The following is a 19191-nucleotide window of genomic DNA, read 5'->3' as shown; positions in this document are numbered from 1 at the left end:
ACTTGAGGAAAAAATATTACCAAAGGCGAGATTAGTCCTAACAAATGCTTATGACGATTATTTTATTTCTTCTAGGCATTTTTACGCCTCTTTAAACTGCGATTCGCTGAGCATTTTAGACATGTGTGAGCCAGTTTAGGTCACTTGAGGCTTTCTCATTTCTGATTCGGTTTTCAATTCTCGTCTGCTTTTAGTCATGCCAAGAAATAGTTCTTGGTGGATTTCATTTAATTTTCCCTGGCCCCTGGCCGAATGGCATCTGCAGGGTCACGATCGGTGTGTTTTCCCTACTTGTGCACCACCATCTACAGCAATGCAGTGGATGGGTGTCTGATTCCCCAGGAATCTGCTTCTTTATTAAATAACTACTCTTAAACTGCTTTGTTTTTTTCCTTGAGATGGAGTCTTGTTGTGTCACTTAGGCTAGAGTGCAGTAGTGGGATCTCAGCTCACTGCAACCTCTGCCTCCTGGGTTCAAGCAGTTCTCCTGCCTCAGCCTCCTAAGTAGCTGGTACTAATGGCACCCACCACACCTGGCTAATTTTTGTTTTTTTTGGTAGAGATGAGGTATCACAGTGTTGGCCAGAATAGTCTCGAACTCCTGGCCTCAAGTGATCCACATGCCTTGGCCTCCCAAAGTGCTGGAATTGCAGATGTGAACCACCACACCTGGCCTCTTAGGCAGTTTAATATTACATTGAACTATGAACTTGCTAACATCAAATATTCTTTCAAACTTTATTCTATGTTTCACACATCGCTGAATGTATTTTTAATATTATACTTATTTTAAATTTAGACTTTGAAAGGAAATAAGACCAAATTCTGCATCTGAGTACCTCAGAACAATTGATTCAGCATCGGGTGGGAAGGTGGGGGAGACATGCCAAACAATCTGGGGAGGTGATTTTGCTGTAATAGTAAAGATTCTCTTTTTCTTCCCCTTATGGTTTTAAACATCTTATTATTTTGACCCTTTTGAAAAGTTCTATCTAAGTTTCGTTTTCCATATATCCAATGTTAATTTTCTCCCAGTTAGACTGCGTATGTTTTGAAGAAAAAGAGCTGTCAAAAGCTCTTCTGTATGCCTACAGCAATGAGCATTATGATCAGTGTATCATGGGAGCTCAACATACTGAAACTAAGCATCTTTCTACATTGTCTATGCTGTTGATATACAGAAAGAGGAAGAGCCATTCCTTGCTCTCAAAGAGCTTACAGCATATTAGGAGGATCCAAAGTACCTGAAAAGATATGGTCAAAAATATACAACATGAGCCATAGAAAGGTTAAGCTCTAGTGCTTGAAGACCAAGCAGGATAGAAGGCACACTAGTGAAGAAAATCTTCATGAAGCGTTTGATATTGATAAGTCTTGGAAGAGTAGGATTTGGAAAAGGATAAATTAAAAATAGGGAAGGGACTGTGACTCATGCTCATGACTGTAATCCTAATGCTTTGGGAGGCCAAGGCAGGAGGATCACTTGAGACCAGGAGTTTGAGACCAGCCTGGGCAACATAGCAAGACACTGTCTCTATAAAAATAAAACTAAAAAAATGAGCTGGGTGTGTTGGTATGTGCCTGTGGGCCTAGCTACTCAAGGGGCTGAAGTGAGAGGATCACTTGATCCCAAAAGTTTGAGGCTGTAGTGAGCTATGACAGTGTCACCACAATCCAGCCTGGGTGACAGAGGGAGACCTTGTCTCTCAAAAAAAAACAAAAAAACAAAAAAAACACCAGAAAACAACCGGCCGGGCGTGGTGGCTCACGCCTGTAATCCCAGCACTTTGGGAGGCCAAGGCAGGTGGATCACGAGGTCAGGAGATTGAGACCATCCTGGCTAACACAGTGAAACCTCGTCTCTACTAAAATACAAAAAAAATTAGCCGGACACGGTGGCGGGTGCCTGTAGTCCCAGCTACTTGGGAGGCTGAGGCAGGAGAATGGCGTGAACCCGGGAGGCGGAGCTTGCAGTGAGCCGAGATCGCACCACTGCACTCCAGCCTGGGCGACAGAGCAAGACTGTGTCTCAACAAAAACAAAACAAAACCAAACCTCAAACTGCTTTAACAGTAAACAGGATAGAATATACAGTAGAAAAGAAAAGCTTCATTAAAAGTTCGATATTTAATATTTAAGATAAGTCTTGAGTAGGATTAGGAAAGAAAAAATTAAAAGTTGGGATGGAAGAAGAGACTATTTTATATCTCTTCAGGCACCTTCTGCCATCTGAGCACTCCTATGACTGGAATGTGGTAGGAGCCAAGGCTGGAAAGCAGGGAGAGGGCCACATTAGAGAGATTTTGAGGGTCAACGCAAATAACGACTTTCCAGGTCATTATTCTTGAAAATCATGATTGAAGCTGTGGTTTAGTAAAACTATAATGGCAACTGTGGCGAGGATTTGGAGTGGGAAGAGTGGTTAGGGAGCTCTTTTGTTGTAATCAGAACCTAAAGCAGAGAGATGTTTAAGGGAATAGAAAAGAAAAGACAGACGTAAAAGGCTTTTGTAACATGGCTCGTGTTTTTGAAAACACTGGGCTCATATGTCTTCATCCCCAGTCACCCCTAATTGTTCCTCACTGCCCTGCAGCTTTGCATCCATTGAAACTGGAATAATTGTTTGGGGAGGAAGGTGGGTATAGCCTGGATAAAGAAGCCATGGCTGCTGGCTTCCAGGATCAAAATGAGTTTGTTTTATGGTCCAGAGTGAGACAATAATGTGCAAACAAACATTTAAAAAAAAAAAAATTTGCAAAAGCTAAACTTGTTGAGAGACAGAAAGAAGGATATAGCAACACAGGCTCTGCTTTCCTACCAGCCAAGACTGACAGAGCCTAGAATTTACAGTACACCATAGCATTAATGCAGGATATGATGTCAGGACTATTTTCCTAAGAATGGGAAAGAAAAATTCAAGCAGCAGGCAGGAAGTAGAGAGATTCAGAGGGACCAGTCTCCTCTTTTCCCTTCCAGAAGCCCAAGTATCCAGGGAAAAGGGAAGGGGCAGGCAGGAGAAACCCAGAGGCCCTGTCTGCTGGAAAGATGTTGAATTTTGGACTGGGCAGTACCTGCCTCTGGCCAGAAAGAACCGCTGGATCGCAGTGAGTAGAGCAGAACAGGCTATGATGGTTGGTCTGCTCCCTGCAGACGGGGGACGTGAAAGCGACGGTGAATTCGCTTGTAAACAACAAAATTCTTTTGTTCCATGGAAGTCACTGATAAAAAATTTCACCTTGGCTATACTCTGAAGAGGTGAAGTGTTCAGGTCTGCTGCCTTGAAGTCATGAGATTCTGTCAATTTTCTTGCACCAGAGAAGCTGAGACCCAGAGAACTTCAGTGATTTGCCAAGGTTACTTAGTTGGTAAGTGGTGATGTTGGAAACAGGACTTGGAGATGCCATTGAATTGTACATTTTGATAGTATTTTCTAAATAAGGGAACTTAAATAAGTGATCCACTCAAAGCTATGGCTCCAGCTAAGGCTGAGCTGGGTGTTCTGCCTCCTGGCCCGCAGTTTCTTTACCAGTCTAGAATATGTCTCATGGGAATGACAATATTAATGTCCATCCCATTTGACTTACACTGACTTTTCAAATTATGTGGAGCTATGAGTGAAAATTCTGGCAGACTGATTATGTTACATTCTTCTAGGAAGCTTGTGCTTTTGGGGTTTCAATGTTTCCAACTCTAAAATAAAGATGATGGATATCTGCCTCCCTTGGTGGAATGTCATGAGGATTTAGAAAATAGTTTTGTCTCTGAAGAGTTTCAAGCTCACTGGAATTGGTCTAAGGTTTTAATTTTTTAAAAAATCATCATGATGTTTTCATGTAATAGGAAATGGAAGCTTTACGAAGGAACCCCTGGTTCAGATTCTTAGGCGTTCATACTTGAAGTTCCAGGCTTGAAGATCAGCTGATACTGGTTGCCTGATGTCAGTTTCTCTGGGGAGTGGCCTGTAGGTTCAAGACAGTGGGGCTAGAGGCAGTAACTCCACAAACTCCAGCCTCAGCCACTTGAACAACTGGGACTACAGCTGTGAGCCACTGTGCCCGGTGAACAATTTACTTTTTTCTGCTGTGCTATTGGTTTTATATGTGTTTTTAGAAGCAAGAGGTTAGCAACTGAATTCTAATAAAGTTTACATGTCATGATTATAATGTAAAAATGTTGAGACTAAGTCATAAATGCAAAATCTGTTACTCATCTATGTTAATGAAGGAGTTATACATATTATAAAATTATATATACACTTACATATATACACCTACACACTCATGGATATTGAGTGGATTCAACCAACCATGGATTGAATTTTTTTTTTTTTTTTTTTTTCCAAGGTCTCACCCTTCCGCCCCGTGGAGTGCAGTGGCATGATCTTGGCTCACTGCAACCTCCACCTCCTGAGTTCATGCAATTCTCATGCCTCAAACCCCGAGTAGCTGTGATTACAGGCATGCACCACTATGCCTGGCTAATTATTTTGTATTTTTAGTAGAGACAGAGTTTCACCATGTTGCCCAGGCTGGACTCCAACTCCTGAGCTCGGGCAAGAGCTCACCTCGGCCTCCCAAAGAGCTAGGATTACCAGCATGAACCTCTGCGTCGGGCTGAGAATATTTTTAAAAATAAAATAAGAGAAATAATTTTAAAAATTATACCAATAACAAACAGTACAATAGCTGTTTACATAGCATCACATTGTGTTAGGTTATTATAAATCATGTAGAGATGATTTAATGTATACAGGAGGATGTGCTTAGGTTATACGCAAGTACTGCACCATTTTACATAAGGGACTTGTGCATACATGGATTTTAGTATCCATGGAGGAGTCCTGGAACCTGTCCCACATGGATACCAAGTGACAACTCGTGTGTGTGTGTGTGTGTGTGTGTGTATTTGGAGTTTTAATGAATAGACACATTTTCCCTTTTTTTCATTCACTATTTTGATATTGATACATATTTAATAAATATTATTGATATTTATTAGTAATGGGGAAGGAATTGCAGTAATGATCAGTGATATTAAAAGCCCAAACCTTAAAGTCAAGTGAAACAGGAGACAAGACCTTCTTCTTGATTTAGCTCCTACGTGTTTGCCACCAGCCTTGGGTAGGATTCCAGGAGCCAGGAGGAAGAGCTGATGCCCAGTAGTGGTCAAGGCCCACAGGTCTGGTCAGTTGCACAAATGCCCTGGTCTTCTCCCTGATACACACCCTTCCAGGTACTGCTCACTCACTGTCACTCTTCTGCTATGCAGTTAAACTTCTGAAGAAAAATCTGCATATTCACTGTCTCCATTTCCTTCCCACTGTGTCTTTAATTCACTTTTCTTTGGCACTCAACAACTCACCAACAAAGCTTTTAAGTTACCATAGACCCCCATGTTGCTCAACTCACTGGGCTTTATTACATTTCTCAGCTTACTTGATTTCTCAGCAGCGTCTGACGTTGCTGAATCCTTCTTTTTAAAGGTATATTCAAAATTTGAGACCTCAAAATTTTGCGAATGACAGTCCCATCTACTCGTCATTTGGTTTAAGAAATAAAATCTTAATAACATTAACAACCGTTCCCCATAGAGCTTCTGGAGGCTGTGTGCCCTTCCCCAGTCACATCCCACTTCTTCCACCCAAGAGATAACTGTCGTCCTAGCCTTGGTGTTCAGAGGTATCTAGGGACTCAGTATCTTTATCTTCTACATCTGAGTTCTGTCAGTTCCCTCCAGCCAAAGACCATTAGGCACACTCTGTAGCTGGACATGCTGGGTTTATTACTTGTTGCTGCAGAGGAGAATGCATGCCATGGGAAGTCGTGAGGTACCCTAGTAAGAGGGTATTAAGAGAGAACCTATCATATAGATTTGGGTCTCGGTTGGATGATTTAGGGGTGGGTCTAAGGAAGAAGATATTTGCTCTAGATCGAATCTGCTCAAAAAGAGTAACTTTCAGATTAGGTATCTCAGTAAATCTTACTATAGGGGTCTAGAATGAGAATAAAGTTGTAATCAGTAAAGAGTCAGTCACTTTGGCCAAGAGGAGGGGGTGTTTGGTATTTTGTGGGTAAATGTTGACTTTGTTTTTGTCTGTGTTTAGACTAAATTACGGAGTGGCCTTATTTTGTCTCTCTTTATCTCTCTGTGTGAGACTGGTTTTCTTTGAGACGGTTTATGTCTAATAGCAGAATAACATGACCTTGTTGTGACTGTCAGGCATGCTTCTGAATATCAGGGGCTGCTTGGTTTTTTTTTTTTTCTTTTTCTTCTCAGTCCTGAACAACTTGGGAAATGGTATTTGGGCAGATGGAAACACAAATATTGGCTAATTTGGAGAACGTGACTTGGGTACATGGCAAAAATGGGCTTCAGAATTAGCCAGACTACCTCATTCAGTTCTGGATAGCCTTGGAAATGCCTAGGTCAAACCCACTCAGGCAGAGCCTCGGGCCCCAAGTTCATAAGATTGTGGGTCCTCTCCAGAAGTTCCTTCTCCAGCTGCTTTGCATGCTCATTTCTGCTTCCTGGACGTTTGATGTTGGAGTTCCTATAGACTCAGTGCTACCTTTTCTTCCCACTCGATGTTGTCCCTGAGGTTATATCCTTCAGTCTCATGGTTTGATTCCTATCAGTAGGCCAATGGCCCTGAATGTACGTCTCTGGCCTGCAGCTCTCCTTTTCTCTGAATTGTTGAGTCACCATCTCAGCCTGGATGCTTCAGAGGCACTCTGTCTTAACTTGTCCAAGGCCACACTCATAAACCCTAAATTTGGTATTTTGGTTTTGTACAGCCTGACCCTACTGCTCCAGCTCAGCACCCCACACTCCAGCTACCCTGACCTTCCTACATGGTTCTCATGCACAATGTCACTTCCAAGCCTATGCCACTCAGTTACTTCTACCAGAAAGTCTCCTTTATCCTTTATTTTTTTGAGATGGAGTCTCACTTTGTTGCCCGGGCTGGAGTGCAGTGGCACGATCTCAGGTCACTGCAACCTCTGCCTCGCAGGTTCAAGTGATTTTCCTGCCTCAGCCTCCCAGGTAGCTGGGACTACAGGCACCCACCACTGTGCCCAGCTAATTTTCTGTTTTAGTGGGGCGGGGGGGGCGGTTTCACCATGTTGGCCAGGCTGGTCTTGAACTCCTGGGCCCAAGTGATCCACCCTCCTCAACCTCTCAAAGTGCTGAGATTACAGGTGTGAGCCACTGTCCCTGGCCCTCTTTCATCCTCTCTTCCTGGCTAACTTCCTCCTCCAAGACCTAGCTGAGGTGTCATCTCCTGCAGAAAGCTATTTCTGAACATGCTTATGTTGAATGTTCCTCATCTATGCCCCCTTTGTCCCTTTTGTTCCTCTGTCCTAGCGGTTAGTTTATTGATCGATTTATCCTTTCATGGATCTGTTTCCTCCACTATACTTCAAATTCCTTAAGGTCAAGAACTCTGTCTTATTTATCTTAATATCATGAGCTTTACCTGTCTTTAGCTACATAGATATATAGGTATAGATAGATATAGATAGGTGGGTAGATATATTGAGAGTCATACAGATATAGATATGTAAAATCTTGAATGAGGCTTGGCATTTAACATAGGTACTGAGTAAATGTTTGTTAAACTGGTGGTTGTCTAAAGATTTTGTTAGCATTTTTTCTACTCCTGGAATGGCCAGAGCTTTGATAATTTTAGTTGCAAAAGAGTGAGCCAAGTACTTTTTCTGTTGTATTTTGCCATACTCATGAGCTATCTTTTAGAAAAGTAGTAGTTAGTTTGAAGTTTGGTAAAGGATGGAGCTTTTTTCTGTTAAATTACGTGATGTTTTAGAAATGGTTTATTTTGTTTCTGATTGCCATTGGATTGTGGCTCCTTCGAGTGATATCTTTATCAGTCAAATAAGCATTTCTCTTTTATCTACAATTTATATATATATATAAATATATATATTTTTAAACGGAGTCTTGCTCTGTCACCAAGGTGGAGTGCAGTGGCACAATCTTGGCTCATTGCAACCTCCGCCTCCCAGGTTCAAGTGATTATTCTGCCTCAGTCTCCCAAGTAGCTGGGACTACAGGCATGTGCTACCACGCCCAGCTAATTTTGCATTTTTTGTAGAGATGAGGTTTTACCATGTTGGCCAGGAAGGTCTCCATCTCTTCACCTTGTGATCTGCCTGCCACAGCCTCCCAAAGTGCTGGGATTATAGGTGTGAGCTACTGTGCCTGGCCTTTATCTATAAATCTTAAAAGTTAAGGGCCCTTGAGTAATGGCTGTTCTGCCCCTCTAGTTAAGGAAATGCAAGCCCCTGACTGGAAACCAGGGCTCCTGCCTCCCAAACCCATGTTCCTTTCCCAAGACCCAGTTGGATTTCATGAGAGAGGTGGGTTTGAACAAAGCATAGCGGGAGGGTAGGGTATGACAGCACTGGGCCTTGTGAAGCTGAGGAGCCTTTTGCTTTTTTAACTTTTTACTTGGAAATAATTACGGATTTACAGGAAGTTGTAAAGGTCCTCACCTAGTTTCCCCATTCTTGCACATATGATAACATGGAATGGTAAATGCACGCTAGACCTAGTTTCTGGTTTGGATATCGCACCAGAATTATAGAGGACGGAGCAGTGGAGCAGCATTAACCGACCCTGGTAGTAATCACTCAGGGAGCAGCAAGATAGAGCCACGCCTGGCCTCACGTAGCTGGCACTGCCAAGGTGCTGGTTCTAGGGCCTCAGTTCAGAGGTTGTGCCCCTGTGGATTAGGGCATTCATGTAACTCAGCTGTACTCTAAGGACAGGCTGTTTCCTCTCTGTTCTCACTTGGCAACTTTTCTCTAGGTCATTTATTCCAGCTTTGTGCACAAGGTTTACAGTGGGCTCTCCTGTTTTTTTTTTTTTTTTTTTTTTTTTGAGACAAGTCTCCCTCTGTCACCCAGGGTGGCGTTCAGTGGCACGATCTCAGCTCACTGCAGCCTCTGCCTGCTGGATTCAAGTGATTCTCCTACCTCAGCCTCCTGAGTAGCAGGGACTATAGGCATGTGCCACAAGGCCCAGCTAATTAATTTTTTTGTTTTTTGTGTTTTGGTTTTTTTTTTTTCAGTAGAGGCAGAGCTTCACCGTGTTGGCCAGGTTGATCTGGAACTCCTGACCTCAGATGCTCTGCCAACCTCGGCCTCCCAAAGTACTGAGATTACAGGCATGGGCCACCATGCCCGGTCATTCTGCAGGTTCTCAGCGCCAGGAGAAACAAAGACAAAAGCAGTAATGATGCCACCCACAATGCATGTTTTAGTTTGAACTCTGCAAGCCATTTTTGCATTTGTTTAAAGAAAATTGACATTAGTTTTTCATCAGTTTTGCAACAGGGATTGCCATGGAAGGAGAGCCAGGCCTGGCAGATACATTGGACAAAGAACACAAAGTTTCCATACTGAAGGGGCATGCTTGCTTTTCTGAATTGCTGGAAATAAAGATGTAACAAAGTAGTAAATCATATGCAATGCTGTGGTCAGTGTGTGCTAAGCACTATTTCTCAATTTCTTTGGCTGGTGCTCAGAGATTCTGTTCTGGTTTACAAGGGTCTGTGGTGGGGATGGTCTCTCTGTCTCTCTGTCTCTCTGTCTCTCTCTCTGTCACTCTCTCTGTTTCTTTCTCTTTCTCTCTCTGTCTCTCTGTCTCTCTGTTTCTCTCTCTGTCTCTCTCTCTCTCTCTCTTTCTGTCTCTCGTTTTGTTATGTTCTTGCTTATGTCTGTTCTATCATTGAGCCAGGAAGCTGGAAATAAACCTCTGGGGGGCTTTGGCCATCAGCGGTCCCAGCCCTCTGTAGCTAAGGGCTTACAAATCTTACCACATTATAGGCTTTTAATAGGCATAAGCAATGTTCATTAAAAGTTGAAGCCTCCTTAGAATCACCATTCCACAGGATAATTGCATTTATATCAGTCTTGAGACTCATTAGCTTAGTGTCAAGAAAAAACAAATCCTAACTCTTCCTTCAATATGGAAGGAGCTAATATTAAAAACATAAGGACTATGACAAGGCTCATTGTATTTTCACCTTGCCCTGGGACATATGTAAAGGGTTTGAAAGCTAAAAGAAACAGAATAGAAAAACAAAATCTACAAAAAAATTAGGCATGGTTGATTAAATGGTGAGTTTTGAGTTCTCTATTTTTTTCTTTTTTTTATTAAAATAGCATGCATCCTTAATAGCAGAATTGGAGTGGGAATGGTGGGAATGGAAAATCTTAATTAGATCTGCTGCAGTGTTTTTTGAGAGAGACAGGATCTCACTCTGTTGCCCAGGCTGGAGTGAGATGGCATGATCATCACTGTAGCATTGAACTCCTGGGCTCAAACAATCCTCCTGCCTCATCCTTCCAAGGAGCTAGGACTACAGGAATGCACCGCTATACCCAGCTAAGTTTTATGTTTTTGAGATGGGGTCTTGCTGTGTTTCCCAGGCTTGTCTCAAACTCCTGGCCTCAAGTGATCCTCCCACCTCAACTTCTGAGACCCTGGGATTACAGGTGTGAGCTACTGTGCCTGGCCCTGCTGCCTATTTATATCCATGATGATTTAGGTATTCTCCCAAGTGTTTCCATCTCTACCTAACAAATAATACTCAACTTGAAAGGCCCTGCAGAAGCTTCTGTGATTCCTCCAACCAGATGATCTTTCTCTCCTCTGAACTACGGCACTGTTTTGTTTATATCATGAGTGATTGATCACATTTCCTTGACATAAACATTGTTTTTACAACTGTCCTTGCCACTTACCATTACCCTGGTGAGGACAGGAATCTCAGTTGACCCTTTTCTTTGTCTCCTGTGATAGTTACTTCCATGCAGTAAGCATTTAATAGATATTTGATGATTACGTGAATACAGTTCACATTATTTGTAACGTTATTTACTGAATTCCAGAAAAGTTGTTTTCTGTTTTAATCGTACAATGTAGTAGCCTGGACACGAATAGTACAATGTACTCTGGGCATGGTAGCTCCTGCCTGTATTCTCACCACTTTGGGAGGCCGAGGTGGCCAGATTGCTGGAGCCCAGGACTCCAAGACCAACGTGGGCAACATTGCAAGACTCTATCTATACAAAAAATTTAAGAAAGAAAAATAGCTGGGCATCGTAGCATGCATCTGTAGTCCCTGCTCCTCCAGAGGCTGTGGTGGGAGGATGGCTTGAGCCCTGGGATTCAAGACTGCAGTGAGCCATGATCGCCCCCTTGCATTCCAGCCTCGGTGACAGAGCGAGACCCTGTCTCCAAATAAGTAAGTAAAAATAGCACTATGTAATCATGCTGTTGAGGAGCATGTCACATGCCAGCTTTCCTGTAGAGTGGGGAGGGTGTGGCATGAGGAGGTGGTGCCCCTGCCCATCTTTCACAGGTGCTTGCTTCCATGTAGGTCACTGTTACATGAGATGGAACTGTGATGGTCTTGTTCCTCGGAGATTTTTGCAATGCAGTGGTAGTAATTTCTACAATTGTTGCAGCTTCACATGAGTGTAATCAAAAGGATCATATTCCAATTTACCTTTCACGTGGAGGCATTTTATGCCTCTCCTAGGCAGCCTTGAACTGAGCCTTGTTCTATGTCAGGATAGTAGCGTGCAGTCTGAAGAGGGGATCAGGAAACTCCGCTCAACGGAGACATCTTGCAGCCTTATTTTGGGAAGAATCTTTTATTGTTTAATTTTTTTTTTTTTTTGAGCCTTGGGAATATGTCTAGTACCAGCAGCTGAAATTAGAACACTAGTGTATTGAATCATATTTTGAGCTACTGGAAAATTGCAATTTAAAAATAACTTAGGAAGTTTGGCGATTTCTCCCAAATGTGCTTGCTGCCCTTTGAAGAGTGACTTTGCAGGTCAGGACTTCACCAGGTTGTACCCAGAGTCCTTTGGTAAGTTCCCTGGTGCAGAAAAATGTTTGCACCCCCATGTCTACAATTATGGAATGTGTTGTCCCCAGACCTAATGTCCTCCTCCACTGTGCCAGGACACTGGGCTGAGCGTTTTATGTACATTGCCTTTTAAAATCTCCCAGCATCCCTAATGGAATCTGCCACACTTTGTTTAAATGGAATTTTAGAGTTTTTCAAATTTACCAGTTTTCTTTTCTTAAAATAAATGGATCTGGAGAGGTAAGAACGTGAGTTTATTTTGATTTAATATTTGGAAAGTGCAAATTTAGAGGTAAGAAATGAGGAGTCTTGAGTTCTGAGTTCTAGTTCTTACTGTGCTTTCTACCGGCTCTGTACTTGTATATGAACACCAGCTATTTATTTCTTGATGGTTACTTTTCTCATCAGTAAAGTGATGTCAATGCCACGTTTCTCTTGCTGTTATGGTTTTGACCTTAGTTTAGCTCACTTTGATTTCATATTAACTCTGTTATAGGCACTATGCTGAGTACATCATGAGGACTCTATAAGACGAGCCTGTCTGTGCTCCTCATGTCTGGGAGACAAAGGCTTTAAGAAACCAGACAACTGCAGGGCTCAAATGATCTCAAACTCAGAGCCTGTGCTGTCAACCACTGCATTGACTGCCAGGAGAAAGGGAAATACAAGATGTGAAAGCACCTTACAGAGTCAGAACAAATGGACATGTAAAGTCTTACCACATGTGAAGTCTTACCACATACTCAGGGATTGGTAGAGCAGGTGCTTGCCTATGCAGTAATTTGGAGAATGCAAGGAGAGCTCTGTTTCCAAAGTCCCCCCCTCTTCTCTTCCATTCCTGCAGGCAGAGCAAAGTTTGCAAGTCTATGAAACCAAATTTGTCTTTCTCCTAGATCTTCTTTTGTGTGTGTTGTTTTTCAGTGGCAGCTCCATCTTCTGAAACACACACGTTAAGCCCTGGCATTCTTCTTCTTCTTTGTTTTTTTTTTTTTGGAGACGGAGTCTCGTGGTATAATCTCGGTTCACTGCACCTTCTGCCTCCCAGGTACAAGCAATTCTCCTGCCTCAGTCTCCCGAGTACTGGGATACAATTGTCCACCACCACACCTGGCTAATTTTTGTGTTTTTGGTAGAGATGGGGTTCTACCATGTTGGCCAGGCTGGTCTTAAATTCCTGACCTCAATTGATGTACCCACTTCAGCCTCCCAAAGTGCTAGGATTACAGGCGCAAGCCACTGTGCCAGCCCCCTGGCCCCTATTCTTGATGGATAGCTTTTATTTTTTTCCTCCTCATGTGATTGGTGTACTTCTTCTATCTTTAGTGCTGTGACCTGGGTTCAAGGCTTCCCTGGCCTTTATTTAGAACACTGTAATAGCCTCATATCTGGTGTGCCCAGTGCCAGTCTTTCCTCTCCAGTTCATCTCAACACTGCTTATTTGCTAAAATTCAATTCTGATGGTGTGAGTCTGCTGTTTAAAATTTTAGACAGCTAGCTAACCGTTACCTATAGGATGAAATTTCATCCTATCAGTTGAAATTTTCTGCCTTGAAGTGAGGGCCCTTTGCTATGATGTCTTCCCCCACACCTCCCTTGTGGCCCTTACACTCCAGGACGGTGTGTTGAATGGACATTCTGCGTTTCCAGATTAACCTCCTCTCAGTGCTTTCCCTCATGGTGAACACACATCTGCTAAAGCACCTCTGCAGGTTATAGAGAAGCCATGTGGCGTAGTGCTTAAGGGCACAGACAGCACTGGACTAAAGACCCAGATTTGCTGTGGCGTTTGAACAGGTTAATAACCTCTGTCTCAATGTCCTTGTCTGCAAAATGGTTATAATAATAACAGAACCTACCTCATAGGAAGTATCAGAAAGTTAAAAGGAAGATGCAGATAGAGTGGGGCTATAATTATGAGAGGAAAGTCTAGTGAAAGAGAATGGAATGTTTTAAGAGTGATGCAGAAAGAACATATTAGTGGAATGTTCAACAGTGTTAAACTGTAAAACTTGGATTAAATAACTGTCCTGTGGCATCTGTCTGTGCATAGAAACAGGACAATTTCTACTGCACGTACATTTCTTTACAGGCATGAAATCTTGAAATGTTCTTTAGCTGATACTATAATAATCAGTTATCCCCCCCACCCCCCGCCCAGTAGCTACTGCTGACTACAAGATAGGATTGGCAGCAGGTGCCAGGAGTGAGGGACTCCAGGAGAGGGACTCATAGGCCTGGCGAGGCTGGAGCTAGCGCCTAAAAAATATTGTATGCAATATTATCTGTAAGTCTTACTTTTACCAAAAATAATAATGCATCTTACATTTATGTATTATTGGGCTTCCTCTTGTTATTTTTCCCTACATTTTTTATTCCATTTTTATATTCAGATAAATGGCCCAAAGAGAGAAGCCGTGGTTGATGTAGCTTCATGGAGTTTCTAAAATAATTCTGCACAATACGTGCATTCTGTAGTCCTGTTCTATAATAACAACTTTCTAAAAAAAAGCCCCTCATTTGTGTGCTTATATCTTTTTGTGGGTGGGGAAGGAAGAGGAGAGCCAAGAGGAGTTAGGCTGTTTATTTTGTCTTAACTAAAAGTAACAGTTTCATTCTTAACCCGTCTCACCTTGAACATGCCAATAGAACACATCCATGTACTCACCAGAGCGGGTGCCCGCATCACCAGAGTTGGTGCCAGCACCTTTCAGTGTAGGATGTTTCCACTGTGCTGGGGGTGGGGAAGGGGAGGTCACTGCACAGACTCCCTTCTTCCATGATGCCTGGGGCAGACCAGGCTTCTCCATCATGCTGACTGATGCCAAGGATTGGGGGCGGAGAGGCCAGAATGGCACCCCTGGGAGAAGGGAGCGTATAGTAGCCATTAGGTGACCGCAGGTGCCCAAGAAGACAAGATTTAATTACTAGATTGTCACTCTTGGCACCAAAGCAGAGTGTCTCACCCAGGGGAGCCTGAGATGCAGAGAAGGGAGAGTGTCACACGCATCCTCCAACTCTTACCTCCAACTCTCACCAGTGATTCTCTTTGGAGGCGATGTTTTGTCTTCTTTCCAGGGTTCCTTGCTGCATGTTTTCTCAACTTGCCTGCTCTTTCTCTTTGCCCTGCTGTGGGCATCGCCTTCCCCTGTGCTGGTGTTGTTGAATTCTGTATGTATTGAGAAGTTCTGTCTACTTTGCGCAATGTAAGACCGATTGAAGCAGATCATTTTGGTGGTGCTTCAGGATATGGGGGTCTACTAGCTGTGTGGACAAGTCACCCAGTCTTGCTGAATCCCAGTTTCCTAGTCTTGGAGAATGGGGATCAACAACTCGCCATTAAAGTTATTATGAGGTTTAAGTGAGACAACAGGTGATGGAGAAGGTCCAAGGATTCTCCAGCAGTACTTCATAGATCCCCACCCCCAGGGCTGCCCGAGAGGACTGGGTCACTACCTTGAACTCAGAGTGAACACTTTTACCTGTATCTTCCAATGAATTGGGCTTTTCAGAATGTTTTGTTCTTGGATAGCTCTGTCTAAAGAATGTTTTAAAACCAACACCTCATCCCTGGTCAAGGCATTGGGTAAACATTGTTTCTCATCCTCAGTTCCCCTCTTCTATCTGCTCATGATGTACAAGGATCATTTCATCAGGAAGGAGAGAACTTCATTTTTCTTCTTTCTGTGCTACTTTTCCCTGTAAATAAATAAAATTGAGCCTGTTTCGCTAATGGAGCCACCTTAGCCTTCCCAGCACAGAGTGTGGTGATTCACACCTCTGACCCCGCCTTGTGGCTGATGTCTACACTCAGCACCTCTGTCTGCAATCTGCTCAAGGCCTGTGCTGATGGCTTAGCTCTAAGTGAAGCAGCTACATTGTCTGGGGTATATACCCTGGGGTTCCTCGTGGCGTGTCAGGAAAACGGAGGACATGGACACACATGAGGAGTTTAGGAGCAGAGGTTTAATAGGCAGAAGGGAAGAGAAAGAGAAACAGCTCTCTGTACAGAGAAAGGGGTCTCAGAGCAGAAAAAGGACTGACGGACAGAGAATGCGTAGGATTTTATAGTCTGGTTTGAGGAGGTGGTCTCTGATTTACATAGGGCTCACAGATTGGTTTGATCAGGTATGACGTTTACGTAGTGTGTGGGGAAGGTTGGTGGCCCCACCCTAATCTTATTATGCAAATAGACTTTCCAGTTGATTGGTGCCATTTTGTCTGCTCCTTACAGTACAGGTTGCTGACAAAGAGAAGGGAAGATAGAGCTGCCATCTTGAACGTGTCTAGTCCTTAGTTCCTGCTGTTAATCATCCATGCAAACTCCCAGCTTGCTTATGTATATCTGGAGCTCAACTTTACAGGCTGCTCTTCGTTAGAAAATGATTTGGGACTGCTTTTCATTTAAAAGAAAGCCTTACTGAGGACTCCCATACCCTTACTATCTGCCAACGTGATTTCTTCTTAACTTCTATATCAGAAAGTACTTGGCTGGGGAGCGTTGCTCATTTTAAAATTAGTCCCGTCTTTGTTAATTCACAGCATGCATTTCTCTGAAAGCTGTGTGATGTGACCTCAGAACCTGATCTCCCCAGGTGCTTACTTCCCTGAGTGTTGGAGTCTCCCCCAGTGCCAGGGCTGGTTTCTGCCTGCACAGGAGGATGTCTGTTTGATACACGGCCATTACGTGGGCATCTACTTTTGCAGTGCTCTAGAGGAAAGAAGAGAGAACTCAGTGTGATATCCTTTCGCTGTGTCTCCACTCAAATCTCATCTTGAATTGTAGCTCCCATAATTCCCATGTGTTGTGGGAGGGACCTGGTGGGAGATAACTGAATCATGGGGGAGGTTTCCCCCATACTGTTCTCATGGTAGTGAATAAGTCTCAGGAGAGCTGATGGTTTTATCGGGGAAACCCCTTTCACTTGGCTCTCATTCTCTCCTGTCTGCTGCCTTGTAAGATGAGCTGTTCACCTTCAGCCATGATTGTGAGGCCTCCCCAGCCACGTGGAACTGTGAGTCCATTAAACCTCTTTTTCTTTATAAATTACCCAGTCTCAGACATGTCTTTATTAGCAGCATGAAAACAGTGTTTGGCAGGAGAGGCTTTCATAGTGATGCCAGCCATCAGTTTAAACCACCTAGAGATGTTCTCTTTTTCTTCTTCTTCTTCCTTTTTTTTTTTTTTTTTTGAGATAGAGTTTCACTCTTGTTGACCAGGCTGGAGTGCAGTGATACGATCTCGGCTCACTGCAACCTCTGCCTCCCGGATTCAGGCGATTCTCCTGCTGCAGCCTTCAGAGTAGCTGGGGTTACAGGCCTGTGCCACCACACCCAGCTAATTTTGTTTTTTTAGTAGAGACAGTTTTTCTCTGTGTTGATTAGGCTGCTGATCTTCGACTCCCAACCTCAGGTAATCTTCCCACCTCGGCCTCCCAAAGTACTGGGATTACAGGTGTGAGTCACCATGACTGGCCCTCTTTCAAAGAACATTTCTTAGTTGCTTAAAAATTCTACTTGCCATGATGCTTTTTAGTTGAGATACTTCAAATTTGATATGTAAGTTTAAACTCCTGGCATCTTATACCCATATACCAGGTTAGAGGCATCTCAACTAAAAAGCAGTCACCCCTCCAGGTGGGCAGTGGATCACGGCCAGAACAGGGAATGGAGAACAGGAAATAACATGGCCTGAACAGGGAATGGAGAACAGGAAATAACTGTGCTTGTAGATTCCAGCTAGAAATGGAAACTCCAGGAGTGAAGGCAGCTCCTGGGCTGCTGGGACTGCCGGGGTCACTGTGTTCACTTTGATCCCCAGAAAGCAGCCACTTCCAGCATCTCACCCCTCCTGGGGGCTCCCATCATGGAAGCCCAAGGGCCAGGCCCAAGGAGTAATGGGTGACATTCCTCCAGCCTGCCCAGAGCCTGGTCTGTGGAGGCCACATGGCTGGAGGGTCTGGTGGAGTTGCTTAGAAACACCTGAATGTTGCAAAGATATTCTGCCTGGCCCCGGTTGCAGGGACAGAGCAAGGCTCACACTGGGCATGCTGGGATGGGGATTATTTGTTAGGATCGTGTGAGTTTGCCTAGCTGTTAAGAGATGTGTAAACACAAATGACAGCTACATGGGGGTACAAAACATTGTAACTAGAGAAGCAGTGATTCATGCCATGTTTGAGGGGCCAGGCAAGTTCATAATAATATTTGAGTTCAGAAACAAGAAAAATTGGACATGTTGGGTGTAGAATGAGGAGCAGTTCTCAGCAAGCAGTTCAGGATTATGAAGGGGGTTGAACAATATGGTCTAGTGGGTAAGAATCAGATGGAGCTGGGTTTGAAGCTGGGCTCTGCTACTTGCCCGCTGAGCATCTGGGGCAAGTTACTTCATTGCTTGAAGCCTCAGTTTCTGTTTCTTTAATGGGGATAATAAGATGTAGCTCATAGGATTGTTGTGAGGATTAAATGAGATATTTGTAAAGTACTTAGTATGATGTCTGGCCCCAAAGTAAATGCTTGTTAAGTACTTGTAATTGTGAACAAGGGGAGGATGTTGGAAGGCTGGTTTCATGCAGTTCTCAGTTTGGGGTGAGAACCAGCCCCAAGAGCCCCAAAGGACTCTGGGAGGCAGGTCTCTCTGCAGAGTTTGGCAGCTGACTCAGCCCCGCAGGTGTGCTTGAGACAACTTACAGCTGGAAGGAGGGTCTTTATTCTGCACACCTGACTTGAGTAGCATCTTCTTATGCCAGTGTCCTGCCCTCATTGCATCCTCTGGGGTCCATGACCACCACCCATGCCAACTACCTGCCTTAGATCTTCCTGAAACAAGGGTGGTGGTTGCAAGGAATGAGACTAGAAGGTCTGGCGTAGACAGGAAGCCCCTCTCAATCAAGCCACCTTTGTAAAGGTTTGCCAGCAAATTAAAAATCAAAATAAAACAAAAGAGGACTTGGGTCTCTTTCTTGGCCTTTTGGTGCTTGTGGTTGTGATCAGTGTGCTTTCATTTTCTGACTAGCAGGTGCCAGTTTCTTTTTGCCACATTTCCCTTTTTCTGTTTCAAAGCAGGGAAATTGAATCAGAATTCTTTTAAAAGACCAACGAGGAGCTGAGGCGGTGGAGGGTCCCTCCCAACTAGGGAATTCCTGGCTGCGAAGTCATCTACCAGCCCGTTCTCCTGGGCTGGGTCAGTGCTGGTCCCTGGAGAACATGCTCTCTGGGCCTGGAGATAAGGGGACCTCACAGGGAAGACTCGAGGAGCATCTTGAAGGCTGAGCCTAAGTCTTTTGGGT

General features: G+C 43.8%; 1 protein-coding gene across 6 annotated transcripts in view; it reads left to right on the top strand.

Moving 5' to 3' along the window:
- CSGALNACT1 (chondroitin sulfate N-acetylgalactosaminyltransferase 1) overlaps positions 1-19191 on the top strand; it is a 365212-nt gene that overhangs the window by 229060 nt on the left and 116961 nt on the right. Inside the window, exon 1 of one of the 6 annotated variants that reach the window (XM_017867282.1) lies at positions 19168-19189. The exons of the other annotated variants lie outside the window; for them this stretch is intronic. The gene's annotated coding sequence lies outside the window, so the exon portion shown is untranslated. Of the gene's footprint in view, positions 1-19167; positions 19190-19191 lie in introns of those variants that run through there. 6 annotated transcript variants of the gene reach the window in all.

The sequence above is a fragment of the Rhinopithecus bieti genome, unplaced genomic scaffold (assembly GCF_001698545.2).
Source record: "Rhinopithecus bieti isolate Rb0 unplaced genomic scaffold, ASM169854v2 scaffold_2888, whole genome shotgun sequence".
Taxonomy (NCBI): Eukaryota; Metazoa; Chordata; class Mammalia; order Primates; family Cercopithecidae; genus Rhinopithecus; species Rhinopithecus bieti.
Note: the sequence above shows the minus strand (reverse complement) of the source record. Positions and strands in the feature narration are given on the sequence as shown.